General features: G+C 48.6%; 1 long non-coding RNA gene and 3 other non-coding genes across 4 annotated transcripts; 3 read left to right on the top strand and 1 right to left on the bottom strand.

Annotated features, from left to right (window-relative positions):
• Positions 1 to 371: 371 nt before the first annotated feature.
• LOC122212967 lies at positions 372 to 2032 on the bottom strand. Its single transcript, XR_006199374.1, has 3 exons — positions 1868 to 2032; positions 1166 to 1320; positions 372 to 960 (listed from the first exon to the last, which is right to left on the bottom strand). It is a non-coding gene; the product is annotated as an uncharacterized LOC122212967 (long non-coding RNA).
• Positions 2033 to 7836: 5804 nt separating this feature from the next.
• On the top strand, positions 7837 to 7908 carry TRNAC-GCA. The gene has a single exon. It is a non-coding gene; the product is annotated as a tRNA-Cys (tRNA).
• Positions 7909 to 17318: 9410 nt separating this feature from the next.
• On the top strand, positions 17319 to 17390 carry TRNAC-GCA. The gene has a single exon. It is a non-coding gene; the product is annotated as a tRNA-Cys (tRNA).
• A 2112-nt stretch (positions 17391 to 19502) lies between these two features.
• On the top strand, positions 19503 to 19574 carry TRNAC-GCA. The gene has a single exon. It is a non-coding gene; the product is annotated as a tRNA-Cys (tRNA).
• Positions 19575 to 23971: the final 4397 nt, after the last annotated feature.

Below are 23971 nucleotides of genomic sequence, written 5' to 3'. Positions count from 1 at the left end.
CTCACAAACCATGAGATCACGATCTGAGCTGAAACCAAGAGTCAGATGCTTAACCAACGGAGCCACCCAGTTTGTGTTGCCTACTTGGCAACTTAATCATCATCGTTGAAAGTCACATTAATTTTGTCCTAAAGTAAAAGTACTACATTGATTTTGCATAGTTACCCTCTGCACAATTTAATAACGTATCCAACTAAAATTACTATTATTCCCTTCCCACTTTAAGGCAGTGGTTTCCTTAGCTTATCTTGAATTAGCTGATTTACCAAGTCAAAGGTTTGTAATACATTTTGAAATAAGTTTGAAAAAAAAAAAAAACCTCAAACATTTCAGAGCACTGCTTAAAAAAACAAGTCAATATCCAGACCAAATTACACCAGTCTCCAGTATATTTAATTCAAACAGTAGACATATTGAGAGGAAATAGACACATTTTTCTTGCCCGAATCTGTGCCAGCTTTTTAGAGTCTTGGAACGGGCATAAACTGCATACAAACATGCTTGGGTGTTCATTTTACCAAAAAGATGAACTCACATTAGTATGTAATCAGCACATAATAGGATTTTAGAATTTAATTTAAAACCCTTTCCCCCCCAACTGAAAATAGCATTGTTATTTTTCCTGTGAAAGGAATTTTTGAGTTCCAAACAATAAAAGTTTATCTCAAAATTGAATGAGCCCTTTATTTCTTCAGAAGAAGGCATCAAGTCTCCTCAGTAAATGTAACAGAAGAAATCATTTTATTTACCACCCAGTATGAGGACTTCTAACCACCTCCACACCTGTGAAATTAAGCGGATTACTTGGAAGAAACTGAATCGGCAGAAACTAAATCTATAATATTTTAGAATGTCTTTCAGACTAAGGACACAAAATCTTCATCAAGTATACAACGATCAGCCAAATGTTCTGGGCTTCATCTGTCAGTGTTTTCAGGCTTTTGTTTTTAGCCCAGGATCCTGTTTAAATAAAGCCATTTTCAGAAAGTAAACAAGTAAAATAACTGGGGGCAGGGTGCCAGGGAGGTACTAAGCCCACCTGATCAGCCCTCCCCTGGCCCTCGGGATGCCCTCCGGGTCTCTGATGACCCTTCTCACTTCACCTTTCCCAGTTCAATCCAAACTCTGTGTGTTTGATTTATCCAGAGACCCATTCCATGCTTACTTCATTCTCTGATAGGACACACGGTTTCTTATTTCTTCCTTTCGGGCTATAAACATTTCCATTCTCTATAACCTCTACAATACTGGGCAGATGTTCTCATCAGACAGTGGCGAGTCCCAGTGAAATCTAGCAGAGGTGACACTCTCCAAGAATCCCTGGAAGGCAGGGGGAAATAGCAGCACAGATGTCCCAGAAAAGCCCCGTCAGAAGCTACAAGGATCCCCAAAGAAATTTTTACAGCAAATGCGTACACGGTGAAGGCAAGGGAAGATCCAGGTGCACGTTACGCCTGCAGGACACTGGGCCACACAACGCCGCTCCGGGCTTCCCTGGGCTCTGTGTGCAGGGCTGGCACTGAGGGCGCGGGGCGGGGCGGGGGGGGGGGGGGGGGGAGTTGTCCTCAGTCTTCCCAGGGGCGGGTTGTTTGCTCCCGCATCTGGCCCCCTGGGGCTGACCCACGCGAGGGGCGCGGTAAATGTGAAAATGATTGGGTGAGTGGGCCACAGGTGACCCTGTGCAGGAAGAGACACAGGTGACACCCCCAAATCTCTGCCCCGTTGGTGGGGCTGCCGACGATATTCTCCAGTCAAGCTAATCCAAATTCTTTCAAAGATATCATTAAAAATCACATTTTATCTTTCCCTCCGATATTTCAGCCCCAATATTAGGTAGAGCCCCCTAGTCACTGCCAAATCCTCTTACCACGGTCACAGGGTGCCTACGGGCGACGGCAGGAATCCTCTGGGCTGCCCTGCCTTTGAAGGAGGGTCACCCAGCCGCCTCCTGAGTCCAAGGGTCCGCGGGCAGCAGAGCTGCACCGAGGGGAGATGGAGCCGTTGGGATTCCCCCGGCACCCGGGGGCCCCTCCCACCCTTCCCCTGCCGGCTGCGCGCTGTCACCGTCGTCCGTCTGTTTGCACAGGCCGGCGGCGACGCCGAGGCTCCCCGGCTTCCAGCGGCCCGGCTCCGCGTCCTCCGGCTCTCCGCTCCGCCTAGGACCCGGCGGCGGCGGCGGCGGCGGCCCCGGGACGCGTCCCCCGCGCCGTGCAGCCCCGGCCCCCCCCCCCCCCCCGAAGACCGCCCCGCCGCGGCCCCCGCTCCCTCCCTTCCCGCCCGAGTCCTCCGCGACCCCGCGGCAGTCCCGGCCCCGGGCGCGCCCCTGGGAAACGGGGACAGGCGCTGAAAGCGGTGCGGCGGAGCTGATGGAGCCAGGGCCGGAGGGGAGCCACTCTGCAGCGTTTCCTTTCAAAACTTTACTTCTCTGGGCTTGTTTTAAATGAGTGCGCGTGCGTTTTGTCAATGTAATCCCTAATGACTTGAACCGAGCCGCCGCCCGCCCGGCCGCGGAAGGCGTCCGGCGCCCCCAGGCCGGCCGCGGCCCTCGGCCTCGCCGCCCGCTCCCCCGCCACGTGGGGCGGCCGCCGCCGTGCTGCCCCCTGCCGGCCGGAGCCCGGAGGCCGCCGCGCGCACCTGGCCGCCCGCGGCCGCTCTAGGAACGCCGGCCTCTCGGTGGTGGCGCGGGCGGCCGCCGCGCGCCTACCGGGGGGCCGTCCCCGGGGTTCCGGGGTGCGTGGGGGGAGGGGGGGCTCTCCCTCCGAGGCCGCCCCGCCCGGGACCAGCCCTTCCCGGTGTTCTCGTTGCTTCGCGCGCCCCGCCTGCCCGGCCCCGTTCCCGAGCTTCGCGGGGCCCGTGCTTTGTGCAGATCCGGGTGCGAACACAAAGGGCAGGCCCCGGGTTCGCCGCGCGGTGGAGCGCGGGGACGGGCGCCACCCCGGAGGCCCGCCGCCGCCGCCGCCGCCGGGGAGAGCGGGGAGCGAAGCCCGGGCGCCCGGGACCCCGGGAGCCGCGGGCCGCACCAGCCCTTTCGCGGGCAGCGTTGCCTTTTGGCCACTCGCCTCAAGCTCCAGTCGGTTAAGCTGGAGGCCGATGGATCTGCACCACGCGGAGGTGGACCTTGAGAAGCACCGGGACGAGCGGCTGGACTTTCTGTCTGTTCTTTACACATTTTCAAATATTTGGTTATTTCCAAGAGGTGGATTTGCCCTGTCAAAGGGTATGGACTTTTTTTTTTTTTTTTTTTTTTTTTTTAAGGCTTTTGATGCATCTTGTCAAACCTTTTCCCAGAATGTCCACCTCGTTCGTTATCTGCAGGAAGTAGATAGGGTACCTGCGGGCCCGGCTCAGACGGGGAAGGTCGGCTCTTGCCGGGGAGGGGAGGGAGGTTAACAATCACCTGGCATTTGAGGAACTACCAACGGTGTGTGGGTCCGTGTGACCAGGCAAGGCACTGGAGCCGGGACTGGGTCATACTGTGGGGCCCCACCCTCGATGGACTGAATGCTTTTGAGACATTGAGCCGCCAGAGGGATCCTCTGAAAATGCAGATTTGATCACTGCCTTCTTGTGTGGGTCACCCTAAGAGCAGCGGTTCCCCCATTGCTCTTAGGGTAAAAATCCAGAATCCCATCAGGGCCCACTAGGCTCCGCCCAGCTCTCCAGCCCGAACTGAGGCCACGTATCCGTTTGCTAGGGCTTCCACCGCAAAGTTCCACAAACCGGTGGCTTTGCCCAACAGAAACTGAGGGGGAAATCTGTTCCTCGCTTCTAGCTTCTGGCGGTTGCCAGAAATCCTTGGCATGCCTTGGCTTAGAAACACATCACTCCAATGTCTGCCTCTGTCATTACGTGGCATTTTCCGTGCATGTGTGTGTCTTCACATGGTGTTCTCCTCATGTGTCTCTCCTTTTATAAAGACAAGAGTCCTGGGGCACCTGGGTGGCTCAGTCCGTTACACGTCCGACTCTGGCTCGGGTCACGATCTCACGGTTTGTGAGTTCGAGCCCAGCATCCAGCTCTCTACTGTTAACGCAGAGCCCGCTTGGGACCCTCTTTCTCTGTTCCCCCACTTTCTCTGCTCTTCCCCTGCTCATGCAGGCTCTCTCTCTCAAAAATAAACATAAACAAACAAAAAAAAATACAGACAAGAGTCCAATTAAAGACCCACCCTAATCCGGTATGACCTCATCTTAGTTTAACTAATTAAATCTACAATGACCGTATTTCTTTTTTTTTTTTTAATGTTTATTTATTTTTGAGACAGAGAGAGACAGAGCATGAACAGGGGAGGGGCAGAGGGAGAGGGAGACACAGAATCTGAAGCAGGCTCCAGGCTGTGAGCTGTCAGCACAGAGCCCGACGCGGGGCTCGAACTCACGGACCGCGAGATTGTGATCTGAGCCGAAGTCAGTCACTCAACCAACTGAGCCACCCAGGTGCCCCTGCAATGACCGTATTTCTGAATAATGCAACATGCTGAGGTTCCTGGACGAACATGAATTTGGGGGGACACTATTCAACCCACAGAAAGCTGTCTCAGGCACCCTGGCCTTCACTCACTCTTCTGGCCCAGGCCTCCAGCTGAACTGCACAGTCCTCCTGGACGGCTCATCTCCGCCTAACTTCCCTTTTTCCTGCAAGGTGTTACGGAAATGTCACTGCCTCAGAGAAACCTTCTGGAGTCCCACAGACTAGGGTCATCCCGCCCCACATGGGTCCATGGCAGTCATCACGATTACCGCTGGAGACGTCCCTGATCACATGTGTGTGTCCTCCATTAGAAAGTTGTCTCCTGGGGCGCCTGGGTGGCTCAGTCAGTTGAGCGTCCAACTTCAGCTCAGGTCATGACCTCACGGCTCGTGGGTTCGAGCCCCGTATCGGGCTCTGTGCTGACAACTCAGAGCCTGGAGCCTGCTTCGGATTCTGTGTCTCCCTTTCTCTCTCTCTGCCCTCCCCCCGCTTGTGCTCTCTCTCTCTCTCTCTCTCAAAAATAAGCATTTTTTAAAAAATGTCTTTAAAAAAGAAAGTTGTCTCCATGAGGACAGGGACCAGGTGGACTGAATGAACAATAACAAACCTAAATTTGTAGCCAAAGGGACTGACAGACTGACACGGGAAGCCCGTTGCAATCGTGCCAGAGACGACAGGTCCCGTGTTGAGACCACCTGGGGGGGCCCTTTAGGAAGTTCTGAGTGGCCCCGTCCCCGGTCCCCGGGAGGAGACAATCTGTATTCAGTCCAGGCTCCACCCTTCCCTTGGTGGCACATGAAATAACGCCCACCATCTGACTCTCCCCCACCTCGCTGACCTCTACTTGAACCCCTGTCCTGCTCTGTCCCTTTGCCGCAGCCACACTGGCACTGTTCACACCCCTCCATCCTGCCAAGCTAGTTTCTGCCTTCACGCCTTGGCAGCCACCGTACCACAGCCTGGAATGCTCTGCATCCGCATTTGACCCGCTGGCTGATCATTCAGACTTCCACTCAAACGGTCACTTCCCTGACCCCTCCCTCCCACCCCCCATCATCTTCCATCACGTCACCCTGCTTTGTGTTCCTATTGTAATGTCAGTATCTGCAACGATCTGGTTCCTTTATTTGTTTTCTTGTCTGTTCCCCCCCACACCTCTCGGAAATTACAGGGGCCCGGAGGGCAGAGACCTTGTTAGTTTACCTCGTTCACTGCTGAGCCCTCAGTGCTAGACTAGAACCTGGAACGGAGTGGGTACTTACTAAGTATTCATTAGATGAATGAAAGTATCTAAGCCCTCTGGTTTCGTGTTTCTTCATCTGCAAAATGGGGGCAATCCTGGCTGCTTCACAGGAGATGGTAAGTGTACCTACCTCAAAGAGTCCTTGGGAGAATTAAATGAGTAGAGGTACGTGAGTGCCTCCAACGTAGCCAACACTCAACATATCGGCGCCATTGTTAGTATTTTGGATTGGCACACATCCTAACACGGATGGGGGCAAGACGGCAGATGAGGCGGTAACTCATTCCACCCTCCTGCGATTCCGCCTTCCTGTTCTTCCAGTTACCCACCGCTCCCCACAGAAGGACGGGAGAAGTGTGGTATGGTGGGAACAGCCATGGACTTGGACCAGAAGGTCTTGAAACTGAGTCTTTTGGCAACTTTCTGAGGCTGTGTCATCTTCAGGATGGAGATAACGATTCCTACGAAAGCTGAAATGAGCTATATGTGAACTGTAAGGCAGATTTCCCAAATTAGCATTCCACTGATGCTTTTCATCTTAAAGCAATTACTTATTAGTTATGGCAATCAGAGACGGTGTTGCTTACAGTTACTAGAAGGGAATAGTCTTAAGTTTGTAATGTTTCTTGGTTTTTCTGATTTTGAAAGCAACACATTTTATTGCAGAAAAATATTTTTCTAATTTGATGGATGAAAAATATTATCATGCTGTTTTAATTTGCATTTCTTTGCTTTTACTAAGATGTATTCTGATTTACTGAGATTGAACACATCCTTGATGGCCTTTTCATTATATGTGGGCTCTTTACATGTGAAGGATATTAATTTGTAATATTTTGCCTATCGTAAATGATAAGAATATTTTCCCAACTTGCTATTAACCTTTTGATTTTGTTCATATACCTAAACTTTTAATGCTTATATCGCCAAATCTATCGGCATTTTCTGTTGGGACTTATCCAGTGAAATGCTTTCCTTGCTGTTCAGAAATCAGTTTCATATTCATAGTATAAATATCCATTTATACCCTTGTCCTTTCATTTATTTATACATAATGCTTAATCCACTTGGACTTTATTTTGTTATACAAAGAGAAGTTTAGTTGCTACTTTAATTATTTTTCCCAAATGGCCAACTGAATTCTCCTAGTATAATTTACACAAATGACCTTTCCTTTCCCCTATGCGTTTATGACTGCCATAGCTATCACGCAAGTAAAACACTGTGGCGAAGCGTGTGGGCAAGCCAGACTGCTTAAGTTTGCAGCCCTACTTACTAGTCATTTCACGTTGGGCTATTTATGTAACATCTGGGTGCCTGGTTTCCTCATCTGTAAAATGGGGATAAGAATCATAGGCCCTAACCTTACGGGGCTGTCGTGAACATAATGGCTGCTCGGTAAACATCTGCGGTTATTTTGTGACATTCGTGTCTATACCATGTGGATTCCCAGGTCCGGGTTTCAGGTGTTTCTGTCCTTAGGCTGTTTTCAGTGGTGTGTTTCAGTAGATGTTCTAGTATTTACCAGGACAAGTCCTCCCGTGGTGCATCTGTTACTTTCACAGTTCTCGTAGCTTCCAACCTGTTCCCGTTGTATTCACTGGGCCTGGTCTGCCATTTACGTACAGCCCAGGTAAGGCGTTAGTTTGGGGAAGGCAATACCTGATTTGGTAAGGGGCTCACGAGGTCTCGGTGACTAGGAGAGGAGAGTGGTGCGCAGGGCCGTGGGTGACATCAGAGAGCAGTGGGAAGAGGAGGGACAGGCGGCGAAGAGGAGAGAAGCAGGGCAAAGGGGAGAAAGGGCGGAAAGGGGCAGACGAGAGAAGCTGCTAGGCGAAAACCCAGGTGACCCGCGCTCTCAGACCCGGCGCTGGGCGTGGCGAGGGGCTCCAGGAGGCCTGGGTTTCGGGGTCTAGGTAAGGAGAGGGTCCCGAACCTCTGCTGCCTCCGGCTGTGGCGCAAGATCAGGGGAGCCACCTAACTCGGGCAAGAGAGCGAGCGGGGGTTCGGGGAAGAAAGGCCAGTTGGGCGCGAAGCGGGAGGCGCGGAGGGCGCCGAGGCCGGCGGGGCCGGGTGTGGCTGCGTGCGCAGAAGAGCGTGCGTGAGACGCAACACGCAGGCCCGGGGGTATAGCTCAGGGGTAGAGCATTTGACTGCAGATCAAGAGGTCCCCGGTTCAAATCCGGGTGCCCCCTGTGTGTGCCGTGTGTTTTATCCCGCGTCCTGGCTGCAACGTGGAGCTGAAAGCAACCACCGGCGTCCTTTCTTGCCCAGCTCCCAGAGCTCCGGACCAGAGAGAAACACGGAGCCGATCCTTTGGGGGAGGGGGCCGGGCTCTGGGGTCACAGGCAACGCCCACCAGCGAGGTCGGCCTTGCGGAGGCCAAGGTCTACCCCAGCCCGGAAGTAGAACGCAAACTATGTTTCTAAGTTTATGTTTTCTAGTAGGCACTTTAAATAAAGCAAAAAAGGGCCCGATGGGGGGAAGGGGGTCACAAGGAAGTCCCGGGGTCGCCAGGTGGCTGTAGATAACTGTACTGTGTTGTATATTTGGGAGTTGCTAAGAGAGTAGATCTTAAAAGTTGCCATCACAAGGAAAAATATATATAACTGATGGATGTGAACTAGACTTACGAGGGTGGTCATTTCTCAATTCCAACATATAATGTGGTGTGTCAATTATATCTCAACAAAAGTGAGAACTTTTTAAAAATATAAAGTGAAAATCAGCGACACTAAGTGCCATATGTTTAATGCAATATATCCAAAACGTTATCATTTCAACATGTAATCAATGTATAGGGGTGCCTGGGTGGCTCAGGCAGTGGAGCGTGGGACTTCAGGTCATGATCTCTCAGCCCATGAGTTCGAGCCCCGCGTCGGGCTCTGTGCTGACGGTTCAGAGCCTGGAGCCTGCTTCCGATTCTCTCTCTTTCTCTCTCTCTCTGCCTCTCCCCCTCTCATGCTCTGTTCTCTCAAAAATGAATAAACGTTAAAAAAATTTTTTTTTAAATTATAAATGAGATACTTCATGTTTTGTGGGATTTGGGGACTCTTTGAAATCTGGTGTGCAGTTTCCTCCAAGGCACCCTTTGATCAGAACCAGCCACCTGTATGTAGATGGTGGGCAGCTCCTGAGCGGGGGAAGCCTCCAGCTGCTTCTAGCAGTTTGGAGGGGATAGGTGGGTGTGCTGGTGAGGGTACAGAGAGGCTCCTCTGCTCCCCACAGTGCGGTGGGCTGCTCCCCCAATTACAGAGAAGAGACCCCGGTAGTAGGCAGGCGGCTCTGGGAAGGTGGAGGAAACCCACAGATTTCCAGGTCCCTGGACAGCCACCTTCAATTTTCTCTGCAGACCCTCGTACATTTAATGAAAATGCTTTAATAAGGGTGCTAAGGCAACTGGGAAGCTCGGGGCAAAATACGCTAATTAGAGTATTCTTGGTGCTAATTTCTTTGTGTGTGTGTGTATGTGTGTGTGTGTGTGTGTGTGTGTGTGTGTGTGTATTGCCATATGTAAATATTTTAGTCACAAAATTTTCATAGTGCCTGTCTTTTTGCATCCATTCAAGGTACATTTCTTCCACACAGCATTTAGAAGACAGATATTGCCACAAAAATATTTAGAAGACAAAACTCTTCAGATGAGTGTGAGGTAGGGGTCTGAGTAAAGTGGGGGTTAACTCTCGTTGTGTCATTTACTCTGTCAGGTGGGGCAAGTTGCCTTGATCTCCTGTGTCATCGTCATCCGTGACGAGGATGCTGATGGGGGGGGGGGAGGGGCGACAGCACGGGCACAAACGGTTTTTAAATGGTATAGACCTATCTAGATCCCTATCTACCTCTGTGTATATAAAGCTCTTAGAATAGTTTATCTGGCACACTAGAAGTGTTCAGTAAACATTAGGTCCGGTTCCACAGGGGTCTTGGGTGTGGTACCCAAGTGAGAAGTCCTGAGCAAGGTAGCTTATTCTAGCAGGGAGTATAGCTCAGGGGCAAGTTGCCTGACTGCAGATTGTAAGGTCCCTGGTTCAAGTCCAGGTGTCCCTGGTCCTTTACAATTATCCCAATTATCACTGCTGTCACACCATGACATTCCTGAGAGCTTTGAGGCTCTGTCCCATCTGGGGGGACAAGTCCACCCCCTGTGGAGAGGAATGGTTGCCGGCAAGGAATGCCATTATTTATATAAAACTAAATTACGTGAGAAAAGTAAGGGTGATACAGTGCGTCGGTCACACCACCATTTGTGTTTATCAAAAAAATCCGAGAGAGCCTATGGGTTAATTACATGTACAGACCGGGGAAGACTGTAAAAGAAACTGCTAGCATGGCTTTCCTCCAAGCACCAGGAGCGGGAGGCTTGTCAGATGAGTACGAGGGAGAATTTTCACCGCGTGCCTTTTTTCTCATTTTATTCTTTAAATCTATTTATTTTTAAGATCTTATTTTTTTTTTTAGTTTCAGGATCACAGCAAAATTGAGAGGAAGGGGCAGAAATTTCCCATATACTCCCGCCTCCCCACCCCCCACCAGCACACAGCCTCCCCGCTGCTAACATCCCGCACCGGAGTGGGGCATCTGGTACCGGGATGAGCACACAGGGACACAACACAATCACCCAAGGGCACGGTGGCCCCGAGGGTTCAGTCTGGCTGTCGTCCACGGGTTTGGACAAATGTACCACGACATGTATCCATTACTACAGGATCACACGGAGTACTTTCACACACACCCCCGCCCACCCCCGGAAAAAATCCTCTGTGCTCTGCCTGATTAATCTCTCTCCTCATCCCTGACCCCCCTGGCAACCGCTGAACTTTTTACCATCTCCATAGCTTTGCCTTTTCTGGAAAGCCGTACGGGATGTACCCTTTCCGGATTGGCTTCTTCGGTTAGTACTAGGCATCGAAGCTTTCTCCACGTCTTTCCGTGGCTTGTTAGCTCATTTCGTCTCGGCACTGACATTTCGTGACCTGGGCACGTGGGACAGTGCCTTTCCACGCATACTTTTTTGTGCCTTTTGTACATCGTGTCATGTGAATCCTGTGACTTCAGTATTTACCTTTCAAAAGTACAATCTACAGGGGCGCCTGGGTGGCTCAGTCGGTTGAGCGTCCGACTTCAGCTCAGGTCACGATCTCACGGTTCGTGAGTTCAAGCCCCGCCTCAGACTCTGGGCTGATGGCTCAGAGCCTGGAGCCTGCTTCCGATTCTGTGTCTCCCTCTCTCTCTGCCCCTCCCCCATTCATGCTCTGTCTCTCTCTGTCTCAAAAATAAATAAACATTAAAAAAAAAAAAATTTTTTTTTTTAAAAAGTACAATCTACAGTTTTATTTTTTTACTGTTTATTTATTTTGAGAGAGAGAGCTAGCGGGTGAGGGGCAGAGAGAAAGGGAGGGAGGGAGAATCCCGAACAGGCCCTCTGCCGGCAGCGCAGAGCCTGAAGCCGGGCTCCATCTCACGAGCTGCGAGATCATGACCTGAGCTGAAATCAAGATTCGGCCGCTTAGCCACCTGAGCCACACAGGTGCCCCCACTATAATTTACAGTTTTCAAACAAATGAGGTCTCACCCACCAAGATTGGAGGGGAACCCAGCATGGGTCCGTTTGAATGTCCTGCTCTGTTCCGTGTTTTGCCAGAATCTCCAGCGTGGAAAGTCTGTACTGAGGCCCACTCCTCAGCCAGGTCGGCCCCAGCCATTTCCAGGCAAGAAGCTTCTGTGGGACTCCCCTCCATCGGGCCTGAGCCCTGGTCCTTCGAGGGTCTCCAGGAGTCCTCTCCAAAGACTCCGTGTTCTCTTGGGAGTCAAGCTCCTCCACAACCCGAACCTGTCCTTCCCAGCCTGGCAAGTTCCAGCCGACGCTTGTCCAGTGGGGGCCACCCCCCTCCACCTTGCAGACACAAGTCAGCCTCTGTGATGGGGCTCGATGCCTCCTTAAAGGCGGCCCGCCCAGCCTGGCAGTCTCGGTTTGCTCGCGCAGACGCACGCAAACACACACCCTCACACTCACCCCCACGGGAAACAAGGAAATTCCCCAAGACTGATAGCATGTCACGTGGACAGAGCCAAAGGTGGGACAATTGGAGGACCCAAAAGAAAAACGAGCGTAACTGATTGAGACACATAAAATGTGCATTTAAGAATCCATTCATTCTCGTTTCTGTTTCTGTCTCTGTGGAGAACCCTGGCCCAGACACGGGATGATGGATGCCACTACGTTTGTATATACTTGAGATGTTCCAGAATAAAAATTTAAAAATTCCTTGCCCATGGATAAGCGTTTTTGAATATAACAGAAGGAAATGATGCCCCCCCCAATGAAAAAAACAATACAATTTTTCATTTTCTGGTTCCGGTTAGGGTTTGTATCTGACATTAATAAGCCGTGCGTTGGCGTGTGAGGGGGACAATGTTCTTTATTCCTCTTAGCGCCAGGGAGATAGGCCGACTTCTCAAAAGGAACTTCGCTGACAAGCAGGGAGAAACAAAGACGCCCGCTCATAGAACCAGTCGCTATGGTTTTGGGCTCCTTTAACATCAGGAGCATCGCTAGCGACAGAGGGCGAGGTGACAAGTGTACAGGGCACGTTCATGAGCCTTGGCTACTCTGTGCCCCCCGCCCCAGCTGGGGCCCCGCCTCGGGGATTGGGTAAATGACTCATCTCGCCCAGAGATTAGGGGAAAGTGCTTCCCTCCAACTCCCGGGACCCCCTCCCCCTTTTGTTTATATTTGGGATGGTGATACCCCTGAAACTTGAAGATAATATTGGCCCGTGGGAGTAAAACTAGAATCGGCAAAAAAATGGATAGGACTGGCCATCAGCGGAAATGACCCAGAGAGTTGTGTTTATGGGAAGATCATTCAAAGTGACTTCTCCAGGCAGCGGCACTTAAGTGCAGCACAGGGGAAGTTGTGCGGGGCCCCAGTGTTGGATGACTAAATTTCTGTCATTCAACAGGACGGGACACAAAAGAGAGATCGAGTTGCTTCACGGAAAAATGAAGTCATGGATCCTCTAGCCCTCGATTTGTGGACCCAGGTTGATACACAGAGGTCACAAGATTGATTCAGAAGCAGGTCACAGAGTTGAGAGACTAGACGGAGAAGGGGGGGGTGCGTGTGGTCAGGAGAGGGGGTGACAGGACGCAGCGACCTAGTACAAGTCACTGAGGACGCACCGAGATTCCCACTTTGGAGGATGTGGCCTCTAGAGAAGGGACAGTACTTTGGAACCGGAATAAGTCGTGAAAATGTTCCATGGCCTGAGGGAAGAAAACCCTCAGGAACATTCGATTCCACTTGCTCTGACTGCATATCTTCACTGAGCAACCTTCTGAGAGCTAATCTGGTTTCCCGGGTAACCTGGAGGGCATTCTGGCTCATCCGGTGTCTGTCTGGGAGAGTCTAATTAGGGGCGTCTTGAGGGCCAGGTCAAATCAGGTCTCATCTATAAATTCAGGGGTCTGGTATGCACGTCTGGGAGCCAAGCGCCATACCACACTGAAGTTCTGCCAGTTCAGGATTTCTGGACACCTGTTTCGGGGCCGACGGCGGACCCTCTGGAAGGGGCAGAGTCGACGTGGAAACCCGGCAGGACCACAGGGGAGGGACGAGAAGCGGAGAGCACAGGACAGCCACCGGCCGCGCTTGCTGAGAAGCGCCGCCGTGAGCCACGTCCTTGGAGCCTGACGTGCCCCTTTTAGGAATCAGTCCTCGGGAAACCTCGAGAAGCGGGCAACGGGTTGTGTTCACGTTCATCGAAGCCTTGTTGATAACCGTGGGAAAAAAATCATCCACTTACCAACACTCTTGACTCTTCTTTTTTTTTTTTTGAATAAAGGGAAAGTGCCACATATACACCTCATTTGGATGTGTCTGGCGTCTTGGGAGCTTGACTAGCCTCCATCCTCCTACACGGGGACCTTGAGAGCTTGTGGGGAGGTTCTAGTATGGACCGCAGCTACTCGGACGCTGTTGAGCAACGAACTGTCCTTCTGGACCGGGGAAGGCCAATCTCACTTCAGAGACATTCAAATACAATAACAGAAAAATCCCGGGGTGCCCGGGTGGCTCAGTCGATTGAGCACCTGACTCCTGGTTTTGGCTCAGGTCATGATTTCATGGTTCGTGAGTTCAAGCCCCACGTCGGGTTCTGTGCTGACGGTGCAGAGCCTGCTTGGGATTCTCTCTTTCTCCCCCTCTCTCTGCCCCCCCGTGCTCTCTCTCTTTCTCTCAAAGTAAATAAATAAACTTAGAAAAAATAATAGAAAATCCTGTCCAATAGTATAGGACAACATAACCAGGAAAGAGTCAAACAGAAACACGATGATGGCTCAGTACTAGAAAAATATATTGCCGTCCAGCTGGGGCTATTTGAGAGCAAGCATCCCGTGCCCAGTCCCGGGCCCTCCCACTGCGCCCACCCCTGGGCTTTTCCTTGCTGCAGACCAACAGGTGCTTGGTTCAAATCCAAGTGACTCTGTATCACGGGCCTTTCACTCCAGGGGAAGGGCAGCTCCTTGCTCCCCGGTAGGCCCAGCCTCCTGGAACCTAGATTTCCAACACGTAGTAAAAGACTCGAATGTTCCCCCTGTGGCATTTCTCTTGTGTTTCATGTTTACATCCTCAGCCACGCTCATTTCCCAAAGGGATAGAGGAAGTCTGCCCCAGGCTTTCTGGGTGTTTCCCTCGTGCCTAATTATTACCATCCAGATTTTATTTGTTTAGCCCAAGCTTGCTTCAAAAAAAAAAATTGAATCCGAGGCAGCTTGCAATAAAAGATATGAGAAAAATCCAGCCACTCAAACGAGTATGAAAAGGGCTGACTTACACGAGGCGGTGAAAATCATGGCGACAAAGTGGAAGGGTAGCTGTCGGGGACTGGGGGCGAGGGGCGGGGAGTTATTGCTGAATGGGGACAGGCTTTCAGTTGGGGAAGATGGAGAAGTTCAGGAAATGTTTGGGGTGCTGTGTACACGACAGTGTGCGTGTACTTAATGCCCTGAACCGTGCGCTTAAGCGTGGTTACAGTAACTCGTTTTATGTCCGGGGTCTTTTACCACAATTAAAAAAAAAAAATGTAACGTTTATTTATTTGTAAGAGAGAGAGAGACAGAGTGTGAGCAGGGGAGGGGCAGAGAGAGAGGGAGACACAGAATCCGAAGCGGGCTCCGGGCTCCGAACTGGTTACGGATAGGGCAGCCACGTAGAGATACACAGGGTGTGCATTATACGATTCCACCAATTACATAGCACCCTGCGGTCATGCAACGGGGTGACCCTAGATACTGGCTACATTTTACCCCCTTTGCCAAAAAAAAAAAAAAAAAAAAAGTAGAAACTGTGCTACACGCACGTGCGTGTGTGTGCACACAGATACGTGTGTGTGTGGAAGGGGCAAAGCTCGTCAGTTAACTACCTAATATACATTCTCCCCTCTTCCTTAGTAACAGACCCCTGATTTTTTTACCCAGCAGTTATGTCCCTCCTACAAGACCACATTTCCTGGCCTCTCTTTGGCTACGGGAGGAAATAAGGGAGAAGAAGCAATCATTGGACAAGACTTCTGGGAAAGCTTAAGAGATAGACAAACACAACATGTCCCTTTTTTTGGCCTTTACTCCTGCTTCCCACTTGGAGCATAGATGTGACGGCTGGAGCACCAGCTGCCAACTTGCACCATGGGTCAACCTTGAGGATGGGATCCACATTTCAAGAAAGGCTGCCCAGAGAGCTAAAAGGAGCCTGTGTCCCTAAAGACACCCCAGAGTGGCCATGCCGGTCCTGGTCTGCTCACCCCACACACGTCGGGTTTCCAAAAGAGAGGTGTATATGTCTAGCTTGTTTACACCACAAATCAAGATGACTCTGAAGGCTCGTGCCCTTTCCCCATCAACAACATATCAAGCCCCTAGCTCAGTTGGTCCGAATTAGTCATGAGAAGGAGGCTTTTCTAACACGGTCACTTTCTTGACCAGGAAACTCCCATCGTTATGGGCAAGCAGGTGTCCCCGAGGCCTTCCTAGATCCCCCATGACAATATAGAGCAGCCCAAGGAAAGGTCCTTCTACGCGTGCACGTTCCCGGATGCACCCAACTCTACCTGGTCCACACCCACCCCTCTGTGGAATAAAGAGAGCTCAGGGGCCACGTGCATTTGGCAGCTTCCTTGCCTATAAGTCCCCCCCAGGAACTTCCTTTCTTTCGCGCTAGGAATGCACGGTACCGTAGTGAGTGTGCACCCCTTAGCACAACAGCACTCTCATTTCTAGTCGGTTACCAGCAGCTGAACGCAGTTCCTAACCGGTGGAGTGTGAATCTTCAACCCGTTGGAAAAGGTGGTTCTACAGAGAGGTCCCATAACTATCCTAACAGAGCAGTGAAGCCATCCCTCTGTTCCGGAGAAGTTCACGGTCAACATGTCCTTGGGACTGGTGCCACTCAACGTGTTGTCCGTGAACTCGGTGTCAATGCTTATAAATTCTACAATGATCCGACGGCAGCCAGCTCTGGCGTCGTGTGGGGCTGGAGGGAGGGTCTCAAAGCCAAGTCTGTTGCACTGGTATTGAGCCATGACAGATTTTAAGAAAATAAAAATAAAGCTGAGCCTTCACTGCAGAAAGTTGGGAAGGCTTTGCTTCACTTCCTCCCCCTTGGAGACGCGTTTGTTGGCCGTGTGGAACAGAAGGCACTTGGGGATTTGGCTCGCCGCGGCAGTCAGGGCCCTCAGGTACCGGCAACAGAAGCTAGGTTGGGTCTTTAAAGTTCATTATGAATATATATCTCACTAGGGAAGAGTGGTGGAAACTGAGTCTCCGAGTTAAACTTCTAGGAGCAGTGCCCCAAAGCAAGCTGCAGAACCGGCATGAGGAAGAAACCGTCGCACCCACTGGCACGAGCCAGCAGTGGGCGTCAGCCTCTGTTTCCACCAGAAATCAGCAGGTGCGTCACAGCTGTATTGAACACGCAAGCCCGAAAGGAGGACAGGGATGCCATCCTGACCCAAGGAAGGATATTTTCTTTTTTTTAAAAAAGTCAATATTTCTTTCTGAGAGACAGAGCACCAGCAGGGGAGGGGCAGACAGAGAAGGGGGACACAGAATCCGAAGCAGGCTCCAGGCCCCGAGCTGTCAGCATAGAGCCCAACGTGGGGCTCAAACCCACGGACCATGAGACCATGATCTGGGCCAAAGTCAGACGCTCAAACAACTGAGCCATCTGGGCACTCAAATGCAGCCCCCAAATGAAAAACTATAAAGGATCAACTTGACCATATCGAAATTTAAACCTTCATATGACAAAAATTGAAAAGCTGGCAATGAACATTCTAGTCACTGTTCAATAAACAGCAGCTTACCTCTGGGCTTCACCTTCTGCCCAAATACCAAGCCAGGCACAGACTCCGTTGTCTCAGATGGAACCTTCAGTGATCTTCCAAGCTGATGCCAAGAAGGGATGGTGTCTTTTGTGAAAAGGAGGACAGTTATGGCACGAGACAGTGCATTTATCGTTGCACAGAACTAGCAATTCTCTGAGTCTGAATGAGCAGCTTGCGTGTGGAAGCGTAAGAAGTTTATTAATTACACAGCTCCTCTAGCAGGTGGGGGTATAGCTCAGTGGTAGAGCATTTGACTGCAGATCAAGAGGTCCCTGGTTCAAGTCCAGGTGCCCCCTTTGAGAGCATGCTTTTTTCCTCCTTGAACTGAAAGGACGAAACCAAGTTGTATGGACACCAAACTCTAGTTCCCTTCACAGGACGAGGCTGGTAGAGTCTACGAGCCAGCACATTTATGGCCACGTCATAGATGCAGGGGCCAGTCAGGCTCTCAGCACCACCTTGAAGACCAAGGACAAGACCGAATCTATCCCCAGTGCCCTCTCTGAGGGTCTGTTTCCCCCAGGACCACAATGGTACCAATTTCAGTAGCATCCAGGGTCCAGTCCAGAAACAAAAGCTGCCTCCATTATTTGAGCAGAGTAGTTAATAGAAATAATCATAGGAATGTAAGCTGGTGCGGCCACTCTAGAAAACAGTATGGAGGTTCCTCAAAAAACTAAACATAGAACTACCTACGACCCAGCAATTGCACTACTAGGCATTTATCCACGGGATACAGGTGTGCTGTTTCGAAGGGACACATGCACCCACATGTTTCTAGCAGCACTATCGACAAGAGCCAAAGTATGGAAAGAGACCAAATGTCCACTGATGGATGGATGGATAAAGGAGGTGTGGTCTATACATACGATGGAGTATTACTCGGCAATCAAAAAGAATGAAATCTTGCCATTTGCAACTACGAGGATGGAACTGGAGGGGATGATGCTAAGTGAAATTAGTCACTCAGAGAAAGATATCGTACGACTTCACTCATATGAGGACTTTAAGAGACAAAACAGATCAATTTAAGGGAAGAGAAACCAAAATAATACAAAAACATGGAGGGGGACAAAACATAAGAGACTCTTAAATATGAAGAACAAACAGAGGGTTTACTAGAAGGGGCAATGGGCTAAGTGGGTAAGGGGCATTAAGGAATCTACTGCTGAAATCATTGTTGCACTAGATGCTAACTAATTTGGATGTAAATTTAAAAATAAATAAATAAAATTTAAAAAATTTTAAAAATAATAATAATCGTTAACCAGTGCATCAGGATCCAAAAGCTGCTGCAGCCAAAGACCACGAGCTGGGAAGCTTAGAACAACAGAAATGTATTGTCTCACAGCCCTGGGGGCCCGGAGTCTGAAATCAAGGTGTGGGCAGGGCTGTGTCCTCTCTGAAGAGGACGGTCCTCCCTCGTGTCTTCTAGCTTTCCGTGTCCGGTGGCAGTTCTTCGAGTTCCTTGGCTTGGGGACACACCGCCGCGGTGACATGTCTCCTCGGGAGGACACAATTCAACCCACAACCACCAGAACTCCGAGAACTCGAAGACAAGAGGCCGCTATCACTCTAGGGCTGGGGGAGCAAACAGAAAAGGAGGAACTTGTTAAATCTCACAGGCTTGGGGAGGATCTCGGTGGGCCCCCGACTCAGATCTCTAAGGAGGCACTGGTGGCCCTGAAGAGTCGGGGCAAGGCTGGTCCCGTGAACGCCAAACCGCAGGTGGCAATCCCGGACGCTCCTGGGACGGACTGTCGCTGCCCGGTGACACCGACAGGAGCCCCAGCGGGCAGAACACGTGCTTCTTCCTTCTCCCACCCTCCGGGCTCCCCCGAAGAGCCCTTCAGGGGAACAATCAGGAAGCCCCCTGGCAAAGGATAAGCGTGGTTTACAGAGTCCCGGAGCCAGCATCGCAGAGCGGGGCGCAGAAAGGGGGACTTGGAACTGAGGGGCCATCATTTCCCCAATCATTTCTTCAGGCGGTTAAAAGGGTTGAATACGTGGAGATCCGAGGCCAGCAGAGGGGCCTGAGCCTGCGTCCGAGGGTAGGGCTCTGACCCCTTCTCCAGTCAGCGTGTCTTCTCCCTTTTTCAGGGTGTTCGTGCTTGGCCAGCCACTGGGCATTTTGATTCTCGGTTTGCAGGTGCTCAGCACAAAACCCACAAGACAGATGTTCCGAGAGATCCTCCCGGCTGTCGGCTGTCGGGGAATGCTGCCCAAGTTGCTGCCCTCGCCCGGGACAGAGTTGTGAGTGAAAGCTGCTGCTTCGCAGGCAGGGAGAGGAGTGAGCGGTAAAGCAGGTCTGGCCACTCAGCCAACCGTGCTGAAGAGGCACCCGGAGCCTAAGCCCTGGGTGTGGCTGTGGAGGCAAAGGGTGTTAATTGGGCCTCACTGGTATAGTGGGGGGTATAGCTCAGGGGTAGAGCATTTGACTGCAGATCAAGAGGTCCCCAGTTCAAATCTGGGTGCCCCCTAGCGTTTTGGTCACCAGGGGTGGTAAAGAAGTTCCAATTTCCTCTCCTCTTGCCGAATCTGGTTTCTGAGTTTTCCTGCAAAGGGTGCAGAAGCAGAGATCACACACACCCAAGTGGGCAGTTCTGCTCAGGTGATGTGTTTGTCCCCTCCTCCCATCTTCCCACACGCCCCTCAGCTGGTCCCCGCACTCTCCAGGGTGCACTTGGTCTCCTGGCTGAGGGCGAGGACTCTGTCCTTTGCAGGTAGCCAGAGGGAAATGTGAGATCACCCCTAAAAGGACAATATTTTGACTGTTGTGTGATTTCTCAGCAGTTGCAGAGGAAGCCAGAAGACAGCACAATAACACGTTCCGTATGTTGAGAGGGAATCACAGTCAGCTTTGAATTCTATTCCCAGCCAAACTATTCTTCAAGAACATACAAAAGCTGAGAGAGTTTCCTGCCAACAGACCCTCGCTAAGGCAAATTTTAAATATCTACTTTAGAGAAAAGAAAAATGATCCCAGAATGGGAGGTCTAAGATATAAGAAGGAATGTTAAACAAAGAAATGATAAGGTATGTAAATAAATCTAAAAATCATTGACCATTTAAAGCAATACTAAGATCAGGGGCGCCTGGGAGGCTCAGTCGGTTAAGCGTCCGACTTCAACTCAGGTCAGGATCTCACGATCTCGTGGTCTGTGAGTTTGAGCCCCGCGTCGGGCTCTGGGCTGATGGCTTGGAGCCCGCTTCGGATTCTGTGTCTCCCTCTCTCTCTGCCCCTCCCCCATTCATGCTCTGTCTCTCTTTGTCTCAAAAATAAATAAACATTAAAAAAAATTTTAAAACAATACTAAGATCTAATTTATAGTTCTTTTAAAAAGATAAAACAAAAATACTGGTTAATAATAACATATAAAGAATGGAGTCATAAGAGTTACAGTGTCTTTATGTAATTTGGGAGGAAGATAAAGATGTTGACTAACTTTAGAATTTTAAGATTTGAATACAGAAATTTCTAGTATATCATTTCAAAAGTTGTGATTTGGGGGCGCCTGGGTGGCTCAGTCGGTTAAGCTTCCAGCCTCAGCTCAGGTCATGATCTCGCAGTTTGTGGGTTTGAAGACCACCTCGGGCTCTGTGCTGACGGCCTGGAGCCTGCTTCGGATTCTGCGTCTCCCTCTCTCTCTGCCCCTCCCCCGCTTGTGCTCTGTCCCTCTCTGTCTCTCAGAAATGAATACATGTTAAAAAAAAATTGTTTTTAAGAGTGATTTTGCCAAGCAAAAGGGGATAAAAGAATGGAGGGTACATGCTACTCGTGTTGCTAACCACGCATTAATTCTAATAATTCATTTGTTGATTCTTTTAATTTCCTATGTATATACTCGTATCATCTAAGTAGTTTGGAAGTTTTATTTCCCTTGTTCCAATCCTTACTTTTTGTTTTTTTACCTTTTCATACTGACTAGGACCTCCACTATAATGTCGAATAGGATGTTGACAGCAGATATCTTGACTCATTCTGATTTCAAATGAACAGTTCTCAACATTTCACCATTAAGTACCTATTGTGAACTATACTTTTAATAAATGGTCTTTATCAAATTAAGGAATTTTCTATTTCTAGTTTAAAAGAATTTTTTTTATCATGGATTGATGTGAAATTTTATCAACCCTCCCCTTTGATCCATTGAGATAATCATACGATTTTCCTCTTTTAGTCTATTTACATAGTGAATTTCACTTATTGCTTTTTCTAAAATTAAACATACTTTGCATTTCCGATATAAATCCAACTTGGTCATGAAGTCCTACCCTTTTTATATATTTGTGAATTGGGTTAGGTAATAATTTATTTAATTTCTTATACCTATATTTTATGAGATTGGTCTATGCATTTTTTACACCATCCTCGTTGGGTTTTGGTATTAAGATTGTGCTAGTCTCACAAAAGGAGTTGTAGAATGTATCCACCTTTTCTATTCTCAGATTTTTACGTAAAAATAGTTATTGCTTATTTAAGTATGAGACAAAACTCGCCAGTAAGACCATCTCGTCTGAATTTTTTTATCAAAGGTTTCAAATAACAGTTTGAATAAAAGAACTATTTAAAAACTTAGATGACTGACTATTCAGTTTTTCTATTTTTTCTTGTGTCAGCTTTGTTAAGTTGTAGTATTTTTAAGTCCTTGATCAATTTCAGCATAGCATAGTGGCAAAGTCCTTGGACTCTTAAGGCATAATGCATGGGTTCAAATTCTGGGTTCTAACAAGAGGGGCCTTGGCGAAATTGATAAACTCTCTCAGCCTCAGTTTTGCCATATATAAAATGGGCATGATAATAGAAATGAGTACAATGATAGTGCCTAGTTTGTGGAGAGGTTACAAAAGTTAGATAAATTAATAATCTTTAAAGTACATAAAATCATGCCTGCCTCACAGTAAAGTTCTTTGTTTATGCTTATTAGATTTAAAAATTTTGTATATATTAATTTTTCATAGTGCTCAATAATCATTATTTTTAAGTCTAAAGAATCTGCAGTTTTTCTTTTTTGATTTATAATATTGCTTTATCTTTTTCTGCTATCTTCTTTTTCTTAACAGTTTCACCAGAGGTTAATCCATCTTTTCTTTTCAAAAACCAACTTTGGCCTTGTTAATCCTGTTCACTGTGTGTTCGCTTTCTATTTCATTAATTTCTGTTCTTTTATTTCTTTCTCCTCTCATAGTGCTCTTTCATCCAGTTTTTTTTTTTTAACTTCTTGAGATGGATTCTTAGTTTATTTTTAATCTTCTTTTCCAGCATATTGCTCAAAGCTATACATATTTCTCTAAATGCCAATATAGTGTCCATCAATGGATGAATCAAGAAAATGTTACACATACACAGTGGAATACTATTCAGCCATTAGAAAGAAGGAAATCCTGCCATCTGATGAAACTGGAGGGAATCGTACTAAACAAAATAAGCCAGACCAAAAAAAAAAAAAAAAAAAAAAGGTAAGTACCATATGGTATCACTTATATGTGGAATTTTTTAAAAAGTCAAACTCATAGAAACAGAGAGTAGATTGGTGGTTGCCAGGGGCTGAGGGGTGGAGGAAATGGGGGGATGTTGGTCAAAGGGTAGAAACTCTCAGTTATAAGATAAATAAGTTTCAGAGATCTAATGTACAGCATGGTGAATATAGTTAATAATACTGTACTGTATTCTTGAAAGTTGCTGAGAGTAGATCTTAAGCATCCTCTCTCTCTCTCTCTCTCTCTCACACACACACACACACACACACACACACAAAGGTAACTATCTGAGGTGATGGGTGTGTTAATTCACTTGATTGTGGTAACCATTTCACAATCTATACGTAAATCGTATCATTACTTTGTACACTTTAAATATATTATGATTCTATTTGTCAATTGTACCTCAATAAAGCTATGGGGGAAAGAAACTAAACAAAATTTTTAATTATTCATGTTTCTGCTCCCTTCTGTTCATTAATGAGAAAGGTATGTAAAAATTTTCCACTCTAATTCTAAATTTGTTTATTTCTCTTTGTTATTCTGTCAAGTTTTTGCCTTACATATTTTGAAGCTGTGTTACTAGCAGCATAAAGATTAGGAATTCTTACATCTTCCTGATAAATTCAGCCTTTGATTATTAATAACTGATCTTGTTGTCTCTAGTAACATTTTGTGTCTTTTTTTTTTTTTTTTTTTTGGTGCAAAAAGGTGATTTTATTAAAGCATGAAGACAGGACCCGTGGGCCAGAAAAGCTGCACTGGGGTTGTGCAGAGTGACTGCTTAGACACTGTGGAGTTGGGGGAGGTAAAGTCAAGAGAAAGTTTCTAAAAGGGATTTCCATATGCTAAAGAGGATTTGCAGATTACTGGAGGCCTAGCTATTGCCAAGCTAAGGTTGTTTTTCCCTCTAGCAAAGCATTATCATTAAGATAGTAGGGGGTTCCTGGAGATTAGGCTACTGATGAGCTATTTGTAACCTGATGGAGACTATAAGTTTAACCACTTGTTTTCTGTCCTTTCCTTTGTCCTTGGGCAGCCAGGAGTGCCTGAGGAATATCACATATATCCTACCTGAGGGTGGGGGGGGGGGGTCATGCTAGCTTGTGATTGGCCCTCAGCTTCCGTTATGGTTGCTCATTATATTCCTCCTGAAAAAATTTGACCCTTAAATCTTTAAGGTTGTTGAAGGTGAAAGGTCCCATCTTCTGTCGCTTCTTCCTGCTGAGTAGGGGCATAGAGATGTCCCTACCTATGGATCCACATTGGTCAGTCAGGAAATGTACAGGGGAGTTACAAAAGGCAGAGGAAGCTGAATCCAACATGGACAGTAAAGTGGTACCTCTATGGAGAAAGGTCATCTGTCACTGAGAAGTCACTGTAGTGATGGAGTCTG

The sequence above is a fragment of the Panthera leo genome, chromosome A2 (assembly GCF_018350215.1).
Source record: "Panthera leo isolate Ple1 chromosome A2, P.leo_Ple1_pat1.1, whole genome shotgun sequence".
Lineage (NCBI taxonomy): Eukaryota > Metazoa > Chordata > Mammalia > Carnivora > Felidae > Panthera > Panthera leo.
Note: the sequence above shows the minus strand (reverse complement) of the source record. Positions and strands in the feature narration are given on the sequence as shown.